Source organism: Schistocerca americana, chromosome 5 (genome assembly GCF_021461395.2).
Source record: "Schistocerca americana isolate TAMUIC-IGC-003095 chromosome 5, iqSchAmer2.1, whole genome shotgun sequence".
In the NCBI taxonomy this organism is placed as follows: domain Eukaryota; kingdom Metazoa; phylum Arthropoda; class Insecta; order Orthoptera; family Acrididae; genus Schistocerca; species Schistocerca americana.
In genome coordinates this window covers 323,705,911-323,731,966 of record NC_060123.1, presented here as the reverse complement: position 1 = coordinate 323,731,966, position 26,056 = coordinate 323,705,911, and the positions used below count along the sequence as shown (strand labels likewise).

Here is a 26,056-nt window from a genome sequence, read left to right as displayed (position 1 = left end):
CTACTCCGCGGGCAACACTTTTATTCAAAGATAACAATTAAAGTGAAGTTACCGCTATTTATGAGGATCCCATGGACTTTAAAATAGGATGCTCAGGGTTCTTAATAACGTATGTGGTCACCACTGATGGCAAAGCATGTTGAAACGTGCTCACATGCTGGCTATTTCGGGGCCTTCCATTTCTCGACATGTGCTGTTGGCTAGTGCCGGTGGTCGCTGGTACATGTGGACTTGCTGCAATACGTGACGTCAACATATCCCACCCGTCCTCGACGGGGTTTAAGTCTGTGGAACGGGCCATCGTATCCATTCATCGAATATCCTCTCAGCCGGCCGGAGTGACCGAGCGGTTCTAGGCGCTTCAGTCTGAAACCGCGCGACCGCTACGGTCGCAGGCTCGAATCCTGCCTCGGGCATGGATGTGTGTGATGTCATTAGGTTAGTTAGGTTTAAGTAGTTCTAAGTTCTAGGGCCTGATGACCTCAGAAGTCCCATAGCGCTCAGAGCCATTTGAACCATTATTTTGAGTATCCTCTCATTCCAAGAGCTCCTGCAGCTGCTCTATTCGAAGCCATCGCGCATTCAGAAAAATGTAGTTACGGCCGAATACAACCCTGGAAAGACGCATATGGGGAAGGAGAACAGTGTCACACTAATGTTAACCGATGAGTGTATCGTGTTCAACGACTTAGAGCTCAATACGCCCAAGCGAAATTATACCTTCCCATTCCATAACACAGGAACCACCAGTTCGACAGTGTAGCTGGGCTCATTACGTGTATCCACCTCTCGCCGTTTGAGAGAATTTCCATCTGGGCGGGGATAGGAAGAAAGATGTGCCGTGAATTACAACAATTACGATAATGATCGACAATAAGCCTCGTCAAAGTATTTGCTGGGTAATGTGGACAGATCGACTCCACACCATTTTTCTTTGACGGTCGATATGACGTATCCACTTGGCATTTCCTGTGGCCCATTAACGCATATTATGACGGTTTGCTGCACCTTAATTGGTGAACTCGGGTTCGAAAGGAAACGTAACATTTTCTAACGCGTCGAGAGTGAAAGTAATCACGACCGTTCGCAAAAGTTTTGTTCCTATCACCTGTCACTGAAACAGGAGCTACATGGGAACGATTTTACGATGAAAATCGGTCCCATGTAGCTCCTGTTGCAGTGACAGGTAATAGAAACAAAACTTGTTACTGCGTGACATTTGCCACTCGGATTAAAGCTGACACCAGTGATTACAATAACTTCTCGTAAGCCGCCATGAGGTTTGTACTGTAGCACACCCTTACATATCCTCACATCTTGTTGCTCTTTCTTGTTTACCGCAGTGCCTCCTCATATTACTCCTCTCTCTAAGTCGTTCAGTGCGCGTAAGAATCTAATGACTATCTGAGCTCTTCGATGAAGATACCTTACAGCGTAACCTACGGCTGTTTCATTGACATCGAGTCGGCATTCGCCGAACATCAGCAACATGTTAGTGTATTCGTTGAGAGTACTTATCATGTTTATTCCACGTCAGCACCTGTGACAGACCGAACCTCATTTGTTTGTGAATTACGACCAACCTTGTACACAGCATTGTAAGAATACATTCAACAGCATAATCGGACACGACTTCAAACAGTGCATCGGAAACCCGTCACTCTGAGACAAAACCAAACTCGCATCTCGTCCGTATGTCGTTTAGGAGCCACGTTGAGTTGAGCATTCAGGAAAATGGACACTCATTTGAGCACCTCACTTAAATGATAACTGCGCCAGCAGAACGTCCATCCGAACATAACTTACTAGTTATTGTGTACAGCATGTAGCATTCACCCAAAATAATTTGATAGTAATTTCATTTGAACTGATATGTATATTGTTGTTTTAATTTAGCAGCTACAAGAAAAAAATAATGCTCTATTAATAAATTATAACTGGAGTTTTTGCTTTATCTTGAAAACAAAATAAACCATGTTCATAACTCCACAAAATAATATTTCTTACGTTTAACTGCCTATATAAATATCCATTTCACTTATTACCTCGTAAGATACTGATAAAAACGCCTACCTAAAACTCCCTGTGTTTTAATTGTTGCGCGTAATAGTAAAATATGAATAGAGCTCATATGGGAAAAAATTTTCGTAGACAGAAATATTGACAAAAGTATATAAAAATTACCGTGCACAAGTCAATGCCTTTTCAATCATCCCTCTCTTTACCAAAGGACTCAGACGAGATTTATCGCTTACTGGCCATATGTCTCCGCTGTTGACAAACACCCCTTCCATTGGCACCTTCGAGGTGGTCCCTGAGCCATCTGTCGATTTGTCTCAGTAACAGTCAATGAATATTTCTAAAGTTTGTGTCACAGCTTGTAAAGTTTATGTCCGACATGGTACAGCATGCACAGTTAGTAATTTCTACCACCTGCTTGGGGTTGTTGTCAAGCTGGACTCAGAATTTTTTCCTAATTTTATATGGCGTTAATCTGCAAGTTACCTTACCAGGTAGACAAGGAACGATACATACGTCAATATATGAACACTAACGACAGAATACTAGTTACTGACAAGCATCTGAATATCACCCTCAGACTTCCCTGTCGCACTTGTTTCATTGTATTTAGTAACCAGACTTATCCATACAATTTCTGCTAAAATTATTTTGCAACCCGTCAGATTTACTCTTAGTACTGAAACAACACATTCCCTTACACAATTATTCTTAACATGTATCCCTTTAGAAAAATGCACTGTTACGCAGTTAGTTTCCGACGTTATGAAGGAAGTTGACAACAACATAATTGTGGACTATGGAGACAGCGGTCCACCGTTCCGTTATATTGACACTCATTTTGGTCTAAGGTGCTGCAGTCATGGACTGTGCGGCAGGTCCCGGAAGTTCGAGTCCTGCCTCGGACATGCGCGCGCTCGCGCGCGTGTATGTGTGTGTGTGTGTGTGTGTGTGGTGTATGTGTGTGTGTGTGTGTGTGTGTTGTGTTTGTCCTTAGGATAATTTAGGTTAATTAGTGTGTAAGCTTAGGGACTGATGACCTTGGCAGTTAAGTCGCATTAAATTCCACACACATTTTTTTTCACCTTGGTCAGGATTCCATAACTGTCATCCGAATATGTAATCGACGAAATCGAGAGAACCATGCTCAACCATATGTTGGGTATCAGTGGCCTCCGCTTGACTGCAGACATATTGTTAGCTCGACGTGCAAGATCGCACAGCCACGAAAGGTAGCAAGAGTCAGAAGTGAGCTTGTTTGCAGTTGGTCAAGGGCGATGTGATGACGTCTGGAACACCACGGACAGTCGCAACGGCGACCATTATTGCGATTTCCCTGACACGGTAGTGGATAAGGTGGGTCAACAGTGGTGCCCATCGACAATGCTGGACCGATGAGTGGCGCCCATGAGTGCCAGCTAGTTCAACGTACTTCACCGTGATGAAGGTATCCATCTATGGTGACAACTACATTTAATGTTCGCAACACGTGTAGTTGACATGAGCGATTTCATGTTATTGGAAGCATTTCTGCACTCGAAACATGTAAATTAATGTGACTATAAAGATAAAGAATGAAAATGAATATTACGCAGGCTTGCTGAAAATCAATGATTCCGAATTTCTTATGAGAAAAGTCTTAAAGCACTTTTTTTAAAAAAAGAAGAAAAGATGGCGACTTCCTAAAACTTTATTCTTCATGTCTACACATTTGCAGCACACTGCCACTACAGGGCTCCGAATTATACCGTGTAAGAGTGCTGTGTGAGACGTAACTATGTTGATGCGTGGGAAACAGTGTGCTGTTCGAGTTTCGAATTTGAAGCGTTCATGCACAGATGGAGAACGCTCTCCTTCGGTACGAAAGTACCAGATCACACAGGATCGCTGTGAGATCTTCAACTATCCGATGCCTTGGGTTGACCGCCATCGATCATCCTCCACGTAATCCCGACCTTCCCTACGCAATTTTCACATGTTTCCAAATCTTAAAGAACACATTTGAGGACTTCACTTCGGTACTGATCAACCGGTGCAAACATGTGAGTCTCTGGTTCTGTCAGTAAAGCAAACCTTCTACGATTATGGTATGCACGAACTGGTATCCCATTGGGAGAAACGTGTTCGTCACCAGGATGACTCTGCTGAAAAATAAATATTTAAACAGGAAGAAAAAAGTCGTAGAATTTTAATACCGTCAGTTTTACTTAAAAGGCTAAAAAGAGTTTTCATGTCAAAAATTCGGAAGCGTTACTTTTAATCACGCCATAGTAGATTACTTACAAATAATGAAGATGCAGGGTCATCCAGTAACAGGATACGTTGAAATATCAAGAATATAACTCGGCAAGACATTACCTGGGCATGAAACAGCTCCGATTTGCCATTCATGGCTACATGAACAGGAAAAGTTTTGTTTATGAGTTGAAGCTATGTGGAAAATAACGTAAAGGCTGTTCGCAATACAGACCTCATACCAAACTGTTGCAATTCAAGTCACAAAGAAATTACAGACAGTGACTGCGAGCAGCCATTGATTGAAAACAATGGGGAAAGTTGAAAACTGGTGCCTCAGCGGGATTCTAACACAGGTCTTCTGCTTACGAGGCAGATGCTTTGACCACTGATTCAGCCGCACATTGTGGTAATATATATATATATAATAGTGCCTGTGTGTTAACGAATCACGCGATGAATACCATTTAGTGTCATTAAGGAAAACAGAAAAATGCGCGCCAGGGATAAGCTTATCAACCGGAAAACTGGCTATAACGTCAGCAAGGCATGGGAATCAATACAGTGTCTAACTGAGAAGACACTCAGCAAACGGAATGATCTGGCGACTATGGTCATAGAGCACTGCAATGACGTTATCACAGACACCCGACGCGATTATCTCTACGGCGGCTGACAATGCGCGGACCGTGGAGCGAATGGTTCACGGGAGATATGAATCGGTCGCGTGCCCCAGGAGATGAATTCGTCAGCGCACTGCGCCTGCCGAGGGCGACATATCTGATAGCCGAACTATTATTCTAGTTGGACAATGTGAACCAATGGTACACCGTCGGATAGTTCGATCAATAAAAACGTCGGAAGAAATTGAAGAATCACATTTTTATAGACGTATTTCTCACTCGTTGTGGTTCACTGCGAGTAAGTGTGATATACTGTAAATCATTTCTCCTTCCACTACTATATTTACGAATGGTATGTTGGTTTTAAACTATGATTGTGGACAACTTCATAGTGCAGAAAATGTACTGAGGCTTTAGGCAACCGAAAAACTTTAACAGGGAAAATACAACAGCAGACGAATTGGTAGCTTTGACAGATGGAACAGTGAAAGTAGCAAAGGGATCAACACAGCAGATATTGCATATTAATTGACGAAAGGACATATTATAAAAGTGCAGCAAGTGATGAGGGTGAAAGGAATAAAGACGCTTACAAAAAAAAAATTGACAGGATGTTCAAAATTGCTAACGTACGCAGGAATAGCTAGAGGACAAAAGTGAGACTGTACATGCGTGCGTAGCTAGGGCAAAGTTAGTCATCTATGGAGAAAAGAGAAGCACCTATACGGACATAAAGAGCTGTGATGGCGAGCCACTAAGCAAAGGAGGGAAAGCTCAAAGATGAACGACTATATAGAAGGGCTATACGAGGAATATGAACTTCAAACAACTGTTACTCAACAGGGAGAGGAAAGAGATAAAATTGAGAAGGGATATGCGATAATGTGAGAAGAATTTAACACAGCACAGAAAGACCTAAGTCAACATAAGGTCCATGTACACTACCGGCTACACTAAGAAGAAATGCAGATGATAAACGGGTATTCATTGGACAAATATATTATAGTAGAACTGACATGTGAATACATTTTCACGCAATTTGGGTGCATAGATCCTCAGAAATCAGTACCCAGAACAACCACCTCTGGCCGTAATAACGGCCTTGATACGGTTCAAATGGCTCTGAGCACTATGGGACTCAACTGCCGAGGTCATTAGTCGGCCTTGATACGCCTGGGCATCGAGTCAAACAGAGCTTGGATGGCGTGTACAGGTACAGCTGCCCATGCAGCTTCAACACGATACCACAATTCATCAAGAGTAGTGACTGGCGTATTGTGACGAACCAGTTGCTCGGCCACCACCGACCAGACTTTTTCAATTCGTGAGATATCTGGAGAATGTGCTGGCCAGGACATTAGTCGAACATTTCCTGTATCCAGAAAGGCCCGTACAGGACCTGCAACATGCGGTCGTGCATTATCCTGCTGAAATGTAGGGTATCTCAGGTATTGAATGAAGGCTAGAGGCACGGTTCGTAACACATCTGAAATGTAACATCCACTGTTCAAAGTGCTGTCAATGCGAACAAGAGGTGACCGAGACGTGTAACCAATGGCACCCCATACCATCACGCCACGTGATACGCCAGTATGGCGATGACGAATACACGCTTCCAATGTGCGTTCACCACGATGTAGCCAAACACAGATGCGACCATCACGATGCTGTAAACAGAACCTGGATTCATCCGAAAAAATGACGTATTGCCATTCGTGCACCCAGGTACGCTGTTGAGTACACCATCGCAGGCGCTCCTGTCTGTGATGCAGCGTCAAGCGTAACCGCAGCTATGGTCTACGAGCTGATAGTCCATGCTGCTGCAAACGTCGTCGAACTGTTCGTGTAGATGGTTGTTGTTTTTCAAACGTCCCCATCTGTTATCTCAGCGATCGAGACGTGGCTGCACGATCCGTTACAGCCATGCGGATAAGACTCCTGTCATCTCGACTGCTAGTGATACGAGGCCGTTGGGATCCATCACGGCGTTCCGTATTACCCTCCCGAACCCATGGATACCATATTCTGCTAACAGTCATGGGATCTCGACGAACGCGAGCAGCAGTTTCGCGATACGATAAACCGCAATCGGCTGCAATCCGACCTTTATCAAAGTCGGAAACATGATGGTATGCATTTCTCCTCTTACTCGAGGCATCACAACAACGTGTCACCATGCAACGCCGGTCAACTGCTGTTCGTGTATGAGAAATCGGTTGGATACTTTCCTCATGTCAGCACGTTGTAGGTGTCGCCACCGGCGCCAACCTTACGTGAATGATGTGAAAAGCTAATCATTTGCATATCACAGCTTCTTCTTCTTGTCGGTTAAATTTCGCGTCTGTAGCACGTCATCTTCGTGGTGTAGCAATTTTAATGGCCAGTAGTGTAGTAGATTTCCTCTTAGAATTATTGAGATCTACGGTAGCGGCCATGATTGAAAAATTTGTGCGAGGTATATGAGACAAGTGAAATGCCCTCCGACATCAAGGAGAATGTAATTATTCCAACAAAGAAGACAGGTGCTGACAAGCGTGCATATTACCAAAGTGTTGCTTCAACAAGTCATGTTAGCAAAAAAGTGACACGAATTGCGTACAGAAGAATGTAAAACTTGTTGAGGTCGACGGAGAGGAACTACGGTATATGTTCCGGAGAAGTGTAGGACGCCGCGAAGCAATACTCGTCGTATGACTTATCTCAGAAGACAGGTTACAGAAAGACAAACACATGTTGCGATCTGAAGAAAGCATTTGACAATGTTGCCTGGAATACACTCTCAAGTTCTGAAGGTAGCTTGCGTAAAATACAGGGAGTGAAATGTTATTTAATGTTGTAGAGACACCAGGCTGCAGTTGTAAGAGTTGAATGACATGAAAAGGAAGCAATAGTTGAAAAAAAGGAGACGGATTTGTAGGCTATCGTTGATGTTATTCTATCTGTACGTTGAGTAGGCAGAAAGGGAAAGTAAGGAGAAATCTAAAAAGGGAATTAAAATTCATAGAGAAGAAATTCAGGCATTGAAGTTTCCCAATAATTCAGTAAAGGGACGTGGAAGAGCAGTTGAACTGACAGGATAGATTCTTGAGAAGAGGTTATGTGATGAGCATCAACAAAAGTAAAGTAAGGGAAATGGAATACAGCCGTATTAAGTCAGGTGATACTGAGCAAATTAAATTTGAATATGAGGCAGTAAAAATAATAGAAGAGTGGTGCTGTTTAGGCAGTAAAATAACCTATGATCGGCATAGTAGAGGAGATGAAAATGCAAAGCGGTTGTTGAAAGAAAAGGATTTCCGTAAAAGGAAAATTTGTTGACATCTAATACAAATTTAAGTGTTTGGAAGTCTTTCCTGAATGTATTTTCTTGAGTGCAGCCTTGTACGGAATTCAAACATAAACGATAAGCATTTCAGACTAGAAGATAATCGAAGCATTTTAAATGTGCAACTACAGGAAAATACTTAAGATTGGCTGAATGTATCGTATAACTAATGACGATGTGCTGAATCGAATTGGGGACAAAAGAAATTTATCGCATAGTACGAACAAAGAACGGATTGGTTGATGCGACACACCCTAAGGCACCAAGGAATCGTTAATTTGGTAACGGAAGGAAGTTTGGGGAATAAAAGAGGAAGACCAAAGAACGAATTCAGCGTCAGGTTAAAATAAGTGTAGATTGAAGATGAAGAGGCCTGGAGTGTGTAGAGAGCTGCATGAAACCTGTATCTGAATGAAGACAACAACAACAACAACAACAATGACGACGACAACGACGAGTTAACCCAAAATATAGTGCCATAAGACATTATTGAATGAAAATGTGTAAAGTAGGTTTACTTTTCGGCATTTTAATCTGCAAAATCTGAAGCGTAAGACGATTTGTAATACCTGATTTCCATCCAGGTACTTAAGATTATAAATGCCAAAAAATATAGAACACTCATTTCATTTATTGATTTACTGTCATATAATATTTCTGACAGTGCTGTTATGTCTTGTGCAGTACCGAACTGTGTCCATTGTGTTTCTACCCTTCACGGGAGGTACTCCAGTGTCTCACCAGAATGTCCGCCTTCTACGAAACGTACGTGTCTCGTGTCGAGTCCCGTTCCATTGCACAGCTATAACTTGTCGGAAACGAGCAAGTGTCGGCTGTGTCGCGGGAGGAACGACCTACGCCGCTGGCGCAGCTGCTGATGACGTCGGCAGGTGGGGCTTCGCTGCTGACAGATGTGGCGTTCCCGCCGGCCAGCGACCGCTGCCCCTGGTCGGGTATCGACCTGTGGGCCTTCGCTTCATCCATTGGCCTCTGTAGCAACGCGTTCGCGGTCCGCTGCCCTCCCCAGCTTCCAGGTAGTTTCATTCGGAATGGCCACTACGCGGATCCCACTCGACAAGAGCTGTCTGCCGCAGCCTCGAAACCACCTCAGCCGACCACACTTGCAACGTACTGTTCTGTTGCCTCTGACTGGCCTAGTGTGGAAAGTAGTGCCTTGAGACTTTTGTGTAAAAACTCGTAATACTTTTCAAAATAAATTTTTAACACTCTTCACATTTACTCTTCACGTCTACATGTTTATTTCCCAACATAATAACCCTAACGACGAACATAATTTGTAGATATCGTCATCGTTGACGGAGCCAAATCTTCGCTTCCGCCTCCACCCCAAAGTGAAGTCCTCGAAGGCGTTATTTAAGTTTTGGGAACAGACGAAAATGTGATGGTCCTAAGGCGGGTGAATCCAAATCGGGAGGAAAAAAAATTTCTAAACTTGCGGTAAGATCTTATGGGACCGAACTGCTTAGGTCATCGGACGCTGAGCACTTGGAGTATGTTCGATGACAGTAAACCAAAGATAACGGGTTGTTAGATATGCCATAACACTTGGTTGTGGACTGGCATTGTCGTGCTGAAGGATAGGGCACTCCATATGTGGAAGAACTCTTCGAATTCGAAACCTGTTTCTCACGCAGTTACATAGTAAGATAACACACCGTTATGTTACACGTTACAATGCGGAGCCTTCCAGCGGAAGATGGCTACACGTATGCAGACTTGAAGGATAAAGCCACAGAATTTTAAGAGTATTCATATAAAATTAGGCGTCGTCTCATTTCAGCACCCCCTCATGTATCAAAAAGTCATTCACGCTGATCTTCATAATATTTTTGGAGATATTAGTGTAGACTAATTTGAATACAACATTTCATACACAATGTATCACATTTTAATAGTTACAGAGATACGTCTGGTAGAATGTAACAAATAAAATGCTCACAGACGACGCCAGGGAAAGTCAACTGAACAAATTCAAAGTTAATTTTCGTAAAAGCCACCTCCGGCCAAAATCACAATTTCGGATTCTCTTGACAGCACCATGCGCAGCTCTTGCAACATCCCGTGCTCGTTCGGAAAATGTATACTACTTCCAGAGGGTTCCACAGCAAAAGGATGCGTAGTATTTATCACTTGGATATTCAGGGCTCATCGGTTGATTGTGAAACAAAAGCACCGTGATACAATGAGACAAGCGACTTTTCGTCTCACATTTACATATTCCTGTGCCACTAAGAAACTATTTAGTACTCTTTAAAGGCAGTACCGCCATTAGACTGCAGTTTATTTACAGTGTTACATTTACACTTACATAATCATGGTTCCCGTTTCAAAGTGCCATTATCAAGTGTCAAGGTGGTGTATTCAGTAATGAAACAAAGCAGTAAGCTCTGCCAGAAATATCGACTCTTAGACATTGTGTCTAATAGTGTGTTTTAATACGACAGTGTGCCATCTTAGGCAATTTATAACACTTAAAACACTTGATAATGGCACTTCGAAACCGAAATCATGATTGTGTAAGTGTAAATGTTACATTGTGAATAAACAACAGTCTAGTGGCGGTACTGACTTTAAAGAAATATATTATGACTGTGGCGTCGCATTATGAAAAATTATTTTATTTAATAGTAAACCGCCGCGCCGGGTAGCCGCGCGGTCTAGGTCGTCTTGTCACGGTCTAGGTCGTCTTGTCACGGTCTAGGTCGTCTTGTCACGGTCTAGGTCGTCTTGTCACGGTCTAGGTCGTCTTGTCACGGTCTAGGTCGTCTTGTCACGGTCTAGGTCGTCTTGTCACGGTCTAGGTCGTCTTGTCACGGTCTAGGTCGTCTTGTCACGGTCTAGGGCGTCTTGTCACGGTCTAGGGCGTCTTGTCACGGTCTAGGGCGTCTTGTCACGGTTCACACGACTTCCCCCATCGAGGTTCGAGTCCTATCTCGGGCATGGGTGTGTGTGTTGTCCATAGCGTAAGTTTGTTTAAGTTAGTTTAAGTAGTGTGTAATCTTAGGAACCGATGACCTAAGCAGGTTGGTCCCATAAGATCTTACCACAAAAAATAGTAAACCAACTTCTGTTTATCATGTTAAGCACCATAGCTATCATTAATGTTGACGATCAGTAGAAACCACCTCAGCTGTATTATTACGCATTAATTTCGTTATGATCAGTTTCGTTCGTCGAACATCTTCAGGGTACCTGCAGTTAAACAAAACAAGAAATGACGCCAACGCTGCAGCATCTTCACGAATAAAACAGCCAACTAACACTGATGATAGCCTTATACTAAATCCTCACCGACTTGTGCTAAAGTCATGGCAAAAATGATGTGGTTGTCGTGGGTGACAAATATTCTGCCTTCCGCTCGGCGAAAGTACAGCCAGCAGCTGCGTCCAATAAACTGCCCAAACAGGGCTGTCTCATGGCAGGAAATGTGCAAATATGTGTGAAATCCCGAGGTCATCGGTCCCTAGACTTCCACACTACTTAAACTAATTTATGTTAAGAACAACATACACACCTATGCCCTAGGGAGGACTCGAAACTCCGGCCTGAGGGGCCGCGCAATCCGTGACGTGGCGCCTCAACCTGCTTGGCCCCACGACAGACGTAAGCACCTTGTGGCTTTAGCTCTTTTATATTTTCAAAGACAGTGTTTTTGTGCTGATGTACATGATCGATACCACACCAGGCAAGACGCATCCCGAGGTTGCAGTAACCCATGTGACGACCTCGCCAGTCCGCGGCCACCTTGAAGCCATACCGCCTGTTCTACGCGCGAGCAGCGTCACCACCGAGACAGCTTAAGGGAGACGCCCAGATTGATAGCGGATTCATCGAGCGTAGTAACAGCCTTATTAGTAGTTCCTCTTTACTGTGATTGTTTATGGCTCAGAAAACGGACTTATGGTGTACAACGGGACTTGATCTACCAGTACCACTCATATTACGTGTACTTCTAATTATTTCTGCTTTGTATCTAAGCATCCCTCTATTCCTTGGCACTCACTTCTATCAGATCCAAAAATTTTTTGTAATTACGTTATTAATGACTTACGTTCTTTGAGATCATAATTAGTTCCTGATATACTTTACATAACTATATATACTTTACACAACTATTTTGCAACTATTCGTTTTTTATCGGAGCTGTCAAATGATGATGTAGTTTGGTGTACGCAGTGTCGCGTGTTCCCTAGCTGTTGTACATAACTGTTGTGTTATTACTTTAGTTCGGTTCTACTTTTCAGTTGTTTGGATGAACTTTGCAGTCTTTACCCTCAGATCTTTACTTAAGGTTTTGTCATTGCTTGAACAGTTGTGATCGCACAGTCGACTACCGCACTCGGCATTGTGTTTACATGTTTACGTCTGTCGTAGAGCGCTCCTGTCCTGGCAGGTTGCTGTCAACGTACCGCATCTGCTCACCATACGAGGTGCGGCTAGAAAAAAACCGGACTGATGCTGGAAAAAACATTTATTTACAGTTATTTACAATTTCATGTTATCTCCTTCAATGTACTCTTCTCCTCGGTCTCTACACCGCTCCATACGAATTTTCCACTGTTCATAGCAATGCTGCAGATCATTTTCGTTAAGTCCACACATTACTTCCGTCGCTTTTTCTTTTACTGCTTCAACAGTCTTAAATCTAATTCCTTTCAAAGCTGACTTGACTTTAGGGAAAAGAAAAAAGTCACAGGGGGCCAAATCAGGTGAGTAGGGTGGATGATCTAAGATGGGAATGTTGTGTTTTGCCAAAACCGTCTTCACTGACAACGCACTGTGAGCTGGGACATTGTCTTGGTGAAGGATCCATGACTTTTTTCTCCACAAATCGTTCCGTTTTCTCCGTACTCGCTCACGTAGGGTAGCCAGGACGCTAATGTAGTAATGCTGATTCACTGTTTGTCCCTCTGGTACCCAATCAATGTGCACAATCCCTTTGATGTAAAAAAAAAAAAAAAAAACAATCATCATTGCCTTGAATTTCGATTTTGACATTCGTGCTTTTTTTTGTCGTGGAGAACCAGGAGTTTTCCAATGCATCGATTGGCGTTTAGTTTCGGGATCGTAAGTAAAAAACCACGATTAATCGCAAGTAATAACATTTTGTAAGAAGGTGGGATCACTTACAATGTTTTCCAGGATGTCAGAACAAATCATTCTTCGGCGTTCCTTCTGTTCAATTGTGAGACACTTTGGAACCATTTTTGAACACACTTTGTTCATGTTGAAACTTTCATGAAGAATCTGCCTAACACTTTCCTTGTCAACTCCTGTTAACTCAGACACTGCTCTGATTGTTAAACGGCGATCTTGTCGAACAAGTTTACCGATTTTTTCAATGTTTGCATCAGTTTTTGCTGACAATGGTCTGCCAGTGCGAGTGTCATCAGTGGTGTCTTCGCGGCCATCTTTAAATCGTTTAAACCACTCAAACACTTGTGTTCGCGATAAACAATCATCGCCGTACACTTGTTGTAACATTACAAACGTTTCACTTGCAGTTTTTCCTAGTTTGAAACAAAATTTGATGTTAACACGCTGTTCTTTCTGTACACTCAACATTTTCCGACGCACAGACAAAACGTCAACTACTTAAAACAGACGCCACGGGCAGACTGAGTGGAGGAGGCAGATGAAACTCGAGCAGTAGGCGGAGCGAGAGTCACGTGATAGGCCACGTGACTTTCAGCCTTATTGCATTCGTTTTATTGTTTCACCAGTACTAGTCCGGTTTTTTTCTAGCCACACCTCGTATTCTCCAGGCTGCCGGCGGAATGTTTGTGATCAGTGCTTTTGGATCTGAGCTTTAACGTTAACTACGACAACCAGAATATTAATGTACGGTTTTAGCACAACTCAGTTAGGATTTAGGCCAAGTGTGATTTGCTTATTTTATTCATGACGATTCTGTATCCTTAGCTTAATTTTCTGTTTCGTTTAACTGCAGGCAACCTAAAGATGTTCATTGAACGTAAATGGTCGTAACACAACACAAGTGTACCTCTTCCAATAAAGCTGGAAGCTCATTTGCAGTAGATTCAAGATCGGGGCGCCCTGTGAAACGATGTTGTAACACAATAACCCTAAACTGATTATCTACCGCAGTGCACCACACATTTGTAGAGAAAAGTTATCGAAAGCATGTCTCCATAAAACCCCGTACGTTTTCATCGGTTCACCGATGCTACAAGTGTTATCGGTACCATCAGAAACGGAAGTACCTTCATCATTAAGCTTCAAGCAGGAGCGCTTGCGCACGAAGTACGCCAAATGCGAAATGACTTTCAGTTTTGCTTGTTTAAATCCTTTTTTGTGTCCAAGCAAACAGCTATTCCTGCATTATGGCTTCCGTTACTGTGCTGTTAAGGGTTTTTTCCATTGTGTGACTGTGAGAAAGCCGGCCGAAGTGGCCGCGCGGTTAAAGACGCTGCAGTCTGGAACCGCAAGACCGCTACGGTCGCAGGTTCGAATCCTGCCTCGGGCATGGATGTTTGTGATGTCCTTAGGTTAGTTAGGTTTAACTAGTTCTAAGTTCTAGGGGACTAATGACCTCAGCAGTTGAGTCCCATAGTGCTCAGAGCCATTTTTTTGACTGAGAGAAGTTTAAAGGTGAGTGTTACGTTTGGTGTACAAAATAAACCGCACGTTTGCTGATGTACGCAAAATTTCTCGTGTCAGCTTTTCTAATTTGACTAATCGTGCTACCGTTTTGCATCTGGTTTTGTATCTAAGCGGTTTATACGATACTAAAGCCGTTTTTCTCGTACAGTTCGCCCACAAACGTCAAAACTGACAATCTTAAGAGCTATTGAATACGAATTCTGCTGTTACAATGTAGTATTCAGAAGAAGACGATGACAGTTCTGCTGAAGATTATGAGGCCACTGGCTATGGAGAGCATGATTCAAAAAGTGTGCAGGAATCCGAGTCTCGAGATGATTTTAGTGAAGCTAATAGGAGACTTGCAAATGACATTTATTTCATAGGAAGAGACAGAGTAATTGGGAGAAAATCTGCAAAGTCAGCAAAAGCAAAACGAGACACCAACATCGTGAAAACATTTTTCTTTATTGTAATAAAGTTAGAAATTGCAAATCTTGACAAAAGAAACCATGTAATTTAAATAGCAAGACATAAATACTTGTCGGCTGAAGTTGCAGACTTGTATGTATAATCGACTCCTACACGCAGTTCCACTACAACAGTGCTTCCCAATCTGGACAAAATTGCCAATGAGGGGTACAATGATATGTTTTGAGGGGTAAAAACAAGTTTAATTATTTGTCGGTCAAAAATAAAAAAAGTATTATTTTTAAAAGAACTCTCGTAAGATTGTAGTTCTGATTACATAAGTAGCCAATAACGACATTTGTTTTACATCAAATACTAGTATTAACGTGTGGTAAAATGTGTTTCATATTACAACTTGTGAGATGAGTGAAACTACCTGGTAGATTGAAACTGTGACCCAGACAAACTCGAACTCGGGATGGTTGCCTTTCGCGGGCAAGTGCTGTATCATCTGAGCTACCCAAGCAGAACTTACGACCTGTCCTCACACCTTAATGCTACCTTCCAAACTTCACAGAACCTCTGCTACAGACCTTGCAGAACTGGAACTCCTGGAAGAAAGGATATTGAGGAGACATGGCTTAGCCAAAGCCTGGGGGATATGTCCAGAATGAATTCTGGGAGATGAATGTTCAAACATCTTCCATACATAATCCATCTACTACACAAATACTTCGTACTGTGCATGTACAATAATATAACTGAGAAACACACACACACACACACACACACACACACACACACACACACAGCCCAAATTTTGCATTGTTATTATCATTATTCGCTTCGTGTATTATTATTACTGTTATTATTGTCATCATTTGAGGCAATGGCCTAATACAAAGCACTGGGAGCCTGAAGTGTTCCAATTCTGCATTTAGGATTCAATGAGTTTAGCAATCTAGTGATTTATAAACAGTAAGTGTAGTGCACACAGTTTGGGTCCAGGTTGTCGCTGAAGCAAATGTCGGTTGGGAGAGAAGTGGTGCAGAGGAAGCATGTTGTATGACGTTTACCCTAACTGTGGATACTTAGCTTTCTTTTAAGAGGAGGAATTTCTGATAAAACATTCATGGTGCACTGAGAATTGCTTCATCATTCCAAAAATACAAAAAAAAGCGTCTCGGACAGGTTGGGAACCACTGTACTATAAGTATGCCTGCTTACCAAAGATTGTTAATCAAACAATTTATAACAATAATAAAATACTAATAAATGAGTATTCCTTAAATACGGCTCAATTAAAGTGATGGATATGTGATAGGTTGGTATGGAGCAAAAAGTACACAGAGCAACCGCTAATGTAACAAGGATGCAAGTGCTCGCTAGAGGATTAAGCGGCATTAACGAGATTGCTCGGCACCTTGCAATTAGCCAACGAGAAAATTTCAGTCGTCTATCTTCGTATCTCTCTCCATCGCACTGAATCCTCCGTAAATGATACGGATTGAGGCCGTGCGTTCGTGATGTCCGGAATGTTTACGTTAGGGTAGGTATATGCTGCAGGTAGCTGGCACATCGCATCTCGCTGCTCGCCGGGTGCCTCGTTGCATTTACCCTGCACCCTCGCTGGACGCCGGTCGGGGACGGTAAAAAGCGGAAAATACACTTCTGCGATTTTCACTTTGGAAAATCTCTGGGTGGTGTATAAGAAATCACGTAGCTTCAAGACCTTATTTTTTCCTTAAAAGCTTTACTTGCCCTGTGAAGAGGCCTACTTCTCGTTTCGCTTCACGTTTTAATTCCATAACGTTCCTCAATGCATTTTGAAAAAGGGTATGCGGTTAAGAAAGTTTGAATTTTCTATACATCGTATTGTAGCATCTTAGCTTCTTAATAAAACATTTATCTTCCCGTAATTCGTAACAATCATCGTGAAATGATGCTATTTGCCAACCACGTGTACCTGTAATGAAAACGTTTGACAGCAGGTAGTTTGCAGTCAGATACGTTTTAGACCATACACTATTGCGAGTGAAATGATGCTAAAACGATAGCGACACTCATATGTGCCAACGGCCTTGCCACAGTGGTAACACCGGTTCCCGTCAGATCACCGAAGTTAAGCGCTGTCGGGCTGGATAGCACTTGGATGGGTGACCATCCGGTCTGCCGAATGCTGTTGGCAAACGTGGTGCACTCGACCCTTCTGAGGCAAACTGAGGAGCTACTTGACTGAGAAGCGGCGGCTCCGGTCTCCTAAACTGACATACGGCCTGAAGAGCGGTTTTCTGACCACATGCCCCTCCGTACCCGCATCCAGAGACGCCATTGGGGTGAGGATTATGCGGCGGCCGGTCGGTTCCGTTGGGCCTTCCACGGCCTCTTCGGAAGGAGAGGAGACACTGATATACCTCCCTGCGCAAGTGAATGCGAGCTACTGATTGGCATCAATGCCGCCATCGCGAGCCTACGTAGTTCGCGCGGGTTTAGCTTAGTTTAGCATAGTGTCAAACACTGCAGGCTACCGATCAGTGCAGGATTAGTTGAAAGTAATTTGTAAAACTTAAACTCGTGTTTGTAAGTTTCAAGTTGTAATCTAAGAAATGAGTAAAATTTAATTTGATATCGAAGTACGTAAATCTCAGTCCAGGACAACAGAGCTATGTGAAAACTTTGAAAGTAAATACGTGGAGCACACGCTGCACGATAGGAAATCCAGGGCAGCCACTATATCAAACAATTCGCCTGCGAGAAAGCAATACGTTTTCAATTAAATTTACATATACTATCTGAATGTAAAACAGAGGACTCACATCAAAATGTCGGCCCTGAATATAGTTAATCTTTATCTTTAGTTTGTAAACAATCGCTATACCAGAACTGTTATTGTAATCACACAGCAAATGGACATTAAAATTAACGCATCTGTTGTGGCGTAGCAAGACAGCCACGCCACGGAAGTAGCCGAAAGGCACGCGTTTAGATAGGTCTGTAACAGGATACGTAATAAATGCTATAAAGAAAAGTACGTAGCTTCTGGAAAACTTAACTTTAATCCATCCTTGTTGTATACATCGCTCTTGACGATACAAGTGAGACTCTTTAGATACAAGCTATGTAATTAACGGCGCCTTGCTAGGTCGTAGCCATTGACTTAGCTGAAGACTATTCTATTGGCTCGGCTAATGAGCAATGCTTCGTCCATGTAGTCGCTAGCAAAGTCGTCCGTACAACTGGGGCGAGTGCTAGTCAGTCTCTCGAGACCTGCCTTGTGGTGGCGCTCGGTCTGCGATCCCTGACAGTGGCGACACGCGGGTCCGACGTGTACTAATGGACCGCGGCCGATTTAAAGCTACCACCTAGCAAGTGTGGTGTCTGGCGGTGACACCACAGCATCTGACTTTAAATATAAAACTCACTGAAAATTCGCAACATGGTACTTTACTGGAATTCGTTACTGTTATCAAGCCTACTTCTATTCTCACAAAAACACTCTGACGGTCACTGTGCCTTACAATGGACATGAACTTTGATGGTAATTAAATTTATTGGCATACCTGTGCGCACGGAATGCTCGTCTACTCTGCAACCTGTTGCTACTAGGAATATTGATGTGACTGTCCAAAACCAAATTTCATTTGCCGTACTTCCGATTTGCAATGCAACACGGTATCATTCCAATTTTCATAAAAAAAACGCTTCTCAGTACATGACTCGCGATGTGCAATGCGATTATGGAAACAAGTCACGAAAGTAAATGAAACTGGGGAACCAATCTTAATGACTGATGAATAAGATCAAGACTCGAAGTATAACTATGCTTCATTAAGTCATGAAAACACTACACCTTTTTCATAACGTTCTCACACCTGACAGATTAGCAAAATATTTCTAGCTTTCCTGTGTACAGTTACTTTTATTGTCACTTGTTTCAGTTATAAGACAAAAACGTATGTTGCAGTATACGATTTCTACAACAAACTTCAGCCATACGAAATGTTCTAACAGTAAGAAGCTATATTGTAACAAAAATATACAAAAAACTGCGTTACCTTAAAAATTGAGCTTTTGACGTTCTTCTATTAATATAACTTCATTTTCTTCCCTCAAAAAATATTAGCACAATATCCTTTTCAAATAATGCTGTCTCCACATTACGGCAGGCCAGCTTCCTTCCTTTTCAAAAGAAGCACATAGCCAGACTGTGCAACGCACATTGCTACTCCCCTGAAAAAGACGTACCCTCTCTGACAAGCATCTGTGATTCCAGAAACAGGCTTACAAAGAATAGTGTTATATCGATACTACAGAGGTCGATTACATTTATCAAATTCTCAACTTCATTCACCTTTATGGCTGTAACTACCTGAACATCGTCATGGCAAATAGGACAGTCCCTTTCACAGTGTCGGTACCTCGTGTTATTTTTATGAACCGTCTCTAGGAAAACAGGTGTTTAAGGGTGACTAATTAGTTTCTTTTTTCTCGTGTAGAAGAGAAGTATTGTATTGTAATGTATGGAACTGGGCACCTAGAAACGACGGAGAGGCCTCTTCCCCGCTGGAGACCTCAGTAGTACAAAACCACACAACAGGCTACAGCAGTACACTCACCCCACCGCCGCTCCACACCGAACCCAGAGTTATTGTGCGGTTCGGCCCCCAGTGGACCCACCTTCCCCCCAGACCCCCCCCCCCCCCCCCCCACCTTCACATCAGACGAGTGTAACCCCAACGTTTGCGTGGTAGAGTAATTATGGTGTACGCGTACGTGGAGAAAGTGCTGGTGAAGCAATCGCCGCCATAGTGTAACTGAAGCGGAAGAAAGGGAACCAGCCCAACATTCGCCGAGGCAGATGGAAAACCGCCTTAAAAACCATCCACAAACTGGCAGGCACACCGGACCTCACTACTAATCCGCCGGGCGGATACGTGCCGGGATGCAGCACGCCTTCCCGCCCGGAAAGCAGTGCGTTAGGCCGCTCGGCTAACCGGATGGGCGTGGAAGAGAAGTTCAAAAATGGTTCAAATGGCTCTGAGCACTATGGGACTTAACTGCTGAGGTCATCAGTCCCCTAGAACTTAGAACTACTTATACCTAACTAACCTAAGGACATCACACACATCCATGCCCGAGGCAGGATTCGAACCTGCGACCGTAGCAGCAGCGTGGTTCCGGACTGCAGCGCCTAGAACCACACGGCCACCGCGGCCCGCTGGGAGAGAAGTACTACAAGATGTAAATACTTATTAAACATTAGATTGACCATGTCTCCATTTTTAGATAACTGTGAATAAGTCTCACGAAGAATATTTATTTTACGACCTTATGTAATGAACCCAAGGTTCAGCGGAACTGCATGTTTTGGCCTGGTGGTAAAACGACTGAAATAAGTACCTGTTTAAAAGCGTCACTAATTTTTCTCGTTACTGAATCACCTCGACAGCTCGCAATAAACAAAACTGTGTGCGTATAGGCCGCGAGAAATACCGCACAACGGAAGCAGTCAAACACGGATCTAGTGGATTGACATTGAAGTAGCCAACCACAACTCCAGTTTCAGGAGGACAGCGATGGTAGCAGCGTGAAATACTAACGCCGTTTACACACGGAGCGACTCGTTACCGACGAGAGTTGGTAATAGGTCCACAGCGAATCATTTCCTGGTAATTAAAGACTGCTCCGCAGACGGCGTGATTGCAAAGTGACTCGCTAGCAACGCGTTGCCAACCCGATGCCAGCGAATCGGCGCCCCCGTTGCTGAGCGATCTCAGTTGCGTCGTGTCCTCGGATAAAAAAATTGTAAATTACACTTATAGTGTGCTTTAGTGTGATTAGCAGTCTTTTGTCATTCTGTAAAATTAGGTGATCAACTACAAACGAACAGCGAAGGGCCACAAATATGTGTTCACAGGCAAAAGATTTAACCAGTACGAACCATCCTCACCACACTTCCTTGCAGATAAGTCTCAAGATATCTGAAATTTCAAAATAAAAGTGAAGGTATGTTTTGGCTGAAGAAACCATCAGCACCAAATCACTGTAGCAGTGTTTAGTTATTCTATAACAAGCTATGAATTTCGGATGTGACTGTTAGGAAACAACGTACAGCTGACAGTTTATATTTCTTTAGATGCGCAGATGACTCCAGAATTTTCCTCATTTTCTCATTCGTGTGTGATCATAACAAAAAACCACATCTTTCTCTGAACGTGAATCCGTGCTCGATATCCCGCATGTAACAAAAGATGCTCGGGTGCGACCATCAGTGTTCCCACACCTCAACGTTCGCACATGGCAACTGCAGTGTCTAGTTTCGCACTTGTCCCGTGTACGGAACTGCATTGCCCGTTAGTCAGGAATCAGTTGTCGATGTAAATAGTGTGGTGTCACCGCCAGACACCACACTTGGTAGGTGTTAGCATATAAATCCGCTGCGGTCCGTTAATATGCGTGGGACCCGCGTGTCGCCACTATCACTGATTGCAGACCGAGCGCCGCCACACGGCAGGTCTAGTCTAGAGACAGACTCCCTGGCACTCGTCCCAGTTGGATAGCCTACTTTGCTAGCGATGGTTCACTGTCTACATACGCTCTCATTTGCAGAGACGACAGTTTAGCATAGCCTTCAGCTACATCATTTGCTGCCGGCCGGAGTGGCCGTGCGGTTCTAGGCGCTACAGTCTGGAGACGAGCGACCGCTACAGTCGTAGGTTCGAATCCTGCCTCGGGCATGGATGTGAGTAATTGAAACGTCCCCTTTTTGAACAATTTATACAGGACTGTGCTTAAACTGACACACAATATTTTGTTAGCGCAACGCAATCTGACTTTCAAAATTCCCTACAAAAGAATGGCCCTGACTAACATTAAACTATACCTTTCACAAATCACTTACCTCACAAAAATCTTCGCTGCTCAAGCTACTGCAATACAACGAGCGCCACTACTGCCAGCTAAATAAAAGATTCAAACTATGGAAGGCACTAACTACTGATAGGGATAGTTAGCAAATGAAAGATATTAATAGAGAACAAACAATGTATTTACCTTGATATCATCATATATAAATATAGCAGTTCATGAGAAATTTCAAACCTCCGCCATCTCTCTCCCCACATCCACCACTGCTGGCGGCTCACCTCCAACTGCGCAACGCTACGCGCTGTTCAGATCCAGCTGCCGCTGCCCAACACTACAATGGCAGACAACAATGCAAACTACCCACAGACTGCACACAGCAAAGCCAGTGATTTTTCATACAGAGGTGGCGTTACCAATAAAAAAACCTAAACAGCCTACTTACGTAGAGAAAACATAAACAGTCTACTTACATAGCCCCCATGCTCCCCATAAAAAATTTTACAAATTGGATTGGGCAGTGGTCAATACAGATTTGAAAAAATTTTCATAATTACAATAACAAAGAAATCAAATGCACACACTTATTGATACAATGTTGGTCAAAAGCTATAAATTTCTCACAGTCCATAAAGACAGTCCAGATTGTTCATCACAGTAAAAATGCAGAGTTTTTCTCAAAGTCTGAGCAGTAAAAGAAAATGCACACAGAAGTAGTGGATTTCCATGCAGTCTTGAAGAAGTAGTGTCGTCCTTCCAACGGAAAGACAGTGCTGACTCTTGACATGCATACAGGTAATGGGCCACAACAGAGCAAACCCACAGCGGAGTCAGTCGAAGTTTCGAAGAGTATTGGTGGGTAGGTCATCACAGAGCAGACCCACTGTAGTCCTGGTAGAGATTACAGTATTGGTGGGCCACCAGAGGTGCAGACCCACTGCAGTCCTTGTAGAAATAATGGTATTGATGGATCATCAAAGATGTAGACCCACTGTAGTCCTTGTAGAGATAATGGTACTGGTGGGTCATCAAAGATGCAGACCCACTGTAGTCCTTGAAGAGATGGCCAGCAGGCATCTGTTGTGACTGTGCAGGTGCACAATCACCATTGAAGAGTCTTGCAGATAATATAGCAAGTCCATAAACCACCACTTGTGCACTCACAAAGTTTTTGGAATTGTCCTTAGAACCAGCAATGCTGTTATCCAGTCCCTTGCTGAAGTATTAACACACGTGCAAACTCTAACAGTCCCTACTTCTCACAGATTGTCCATATACTATGACCAACAGAAACGTGTGCAGTGAAATGTAACTTACAAGTTAATAATATGATGAACTGGTGTCAATTACAATTTTATAACATAAGAATACAATAACAAAGGTACAAAATACATCATTAAGAACATAATAATACAGATAACATTTGTAGTACAAGGTTTACAAAAGAATAGAAATAACATATACATCAGTGTTACAGGAATTATGACATAAGTAAATAAATAAAATAATGAGAATAGTTTTCGAAACATTAATTTCACACATGAGAATTGAATCAGAACAGAATTAATAACGTGTAAACATCTTTACAAAGAAAATTACATATTATAAATGCAAATTATTTTTGAGGATAACAGTATTCCTCATCATTAGTGAATGTAGCTTAGTACCAGAAAAATTCTACTACATAAATCTTATCAGATACACATATAAATACAGGAAGAACATAAATACACAAGGGTACACAAACATATAGCGGAATAATACAAGGAAAGGACAGGGTTTGTTTTACTGCAGTATTTTGCAAACAAAACTTTCTTTACTTCTCGGAGATCTCCCTTCCTTCTTCATTATTTCCAAAAGTCCTATCTATACCTGCTTTCTGTACTTTTCTCATATAGCCTGTCAGTGCATTTCTTCAAATTCATCGCAACTCATTCTCTTATAGGCTACCCCCTCTTAAGCTAACTTATATCTACTGAGCTCAGATGCTAAACTAAGGGACGAGGCAATGCAGCATCACAAAAGAATTCACACAAACAGCAATGATCAAAAATACAAATGGCAAAGCAAGCAGCATAAATTACAACTAATATAAGGCAATGAGCAGCAAACAAGAAAATAAATCTGGCTTAGCAGAGTAACACAAATTAAAGTTCAGTAGCACTATGCCTGGCAAACAGCAGCTTATATCTAAACATGACATAGCTCAAGCAGAAAAAATAGTACACTAAAGATAACAATGCAGATATTGGAAATGTATAATCACATCTTAATGTCTAAGTAATTAAAGTGGTGCACCACAACAACTTATTGTAAAAGAAATATTACCATGTACTTGAAAAGAAAATTATGTGTCCAGTTACTGTTACTAGTCCCTTCTTATTGTTCTTTCCTTTCCAAGTGCTCCTTTTTTTAAAGAATGTGGATTACAAAATTATCATTTAATACATCTGTTGACAGAAAGTGTTCACATTAGCAAATGCATCTAAGTTTATTTTATGAAACCAATGCTGCAACACAGCTGAAAAACAGATGTCAAATGAAATAAGCAATTACGCAAACCAAAGCATAAAAATATCATTCAATAGTCATGTGACATTTCATAAGTCAGTAGCTCTCAACTCTCGTAGAAAGACACTTGTCATTATCAGGTTTGCAGATGTAAGAATATTTCCCATCAATTCATAAGCATTTCAGTAAATATCATAAATTAAGAGCTCCACAGTATGCTTTCAACAAGGAAATGTCAGTAGTGCGGACAATGGCCTCCCTTTTTTTTTTTTTCTACCTGTGCCACTGAAAGGCTAATGGCTTTTTTTTTTCGGGCGGCTGTCGCCCAGGTGGGTGCCCGCGACGCATTACGTGCAGGTGGTCACTTAACTTTCTTACGGAATTATTTACGACAGCAGTTTCCGCTACTGTGACAGTCTCATATAAAAATATTTCACAGGTCAAGAATTAGCGTTGCAAATCTGTAGAAAGAAAATCCTATATATATAAGTGTCCAAATAAAATATTCGTCAGCATTGTGATACAGTCACGCATTTACGCACATTTCATAACTCTTAAAGCACGATTCTTGGTTTCCAACATACTTCTTATTCCTCATATATGGTAGCATCATCTTATTGATCATAAACATATCTCAACAGCATAGTACACATCGTCGTCATAATAATAACATCATAACACCTCAGTCAAATCTCAAAAACGTCGTAGCTTTCTGCAATAATTTCAAAACCTAAAAAAAATTCTCTGCTCATTTCAATAGTGTCATCTACCTCAAACGTACTTTAAAATCATGCTCCCTTACCAAATACATCATTCAAAGCTCTCATAGTATCACAATGGTTCCGCAAAAATATGAACAGTTTACAAAGTACAGACAAAATACAATTTTGTAGGTGTGAAGTTACCCAACTGTGTATTGCGTAAACATGTGTCACTGATGTAGTAAAAAAATGTTTATCACTCAGTTAAATGATCAGATAGCTTTGTAATTTGTGTGTTAGAGAAATATGGTACCGATGTGTAAAGTTGTATAAGCAAATACCATATTAGCTAGGGTTCCTTGTGGTTGCCACACACATGGTACACAAAGTAAGCGTGTACCCCCTTGAGGATTAATGTAATTATACCCTCAGGAGTTACAGATTACAGCAATGAAATGAAATGTATCATTGTACTTCAAATATCTTTAAAAATAAATGTTTTAAGTACAAAATTAATCACTCAAATGTGTGTCCTGTAGCGCTAAATGTGCGTCTTGCTGTAAGATAATTCTGTGGAAGTGTCGTACTTATCGTCCTCCGAAAGCTAAGTTCTGCAGAAGTCAATGTACTTACCTCATGATAAACAAAAGTGAAATGCTTTATGTATAGATATCTTAGTTATTACGCTTATTGCCATGATGAAGAAAGTACTGTGCTGTAATGTATTGTTGTGCTACGGAAAA

The 26,056-nt window shown here is 42.2% G+C and overlaps 1 pseudogene; it reads left to right on the top strand.

Annotated features, from left to right (window-relative positions):
- Window positions 1–17,308: 17,308 nt before the first annotated feature.
- LOC124617039 lies at window positions 17,309–17,425 on the top strand (annotated as a pseudogene).
- The last annotated feature ends 8,631 nt before the right edge of the window (window positions 17,426–26,056 follow it).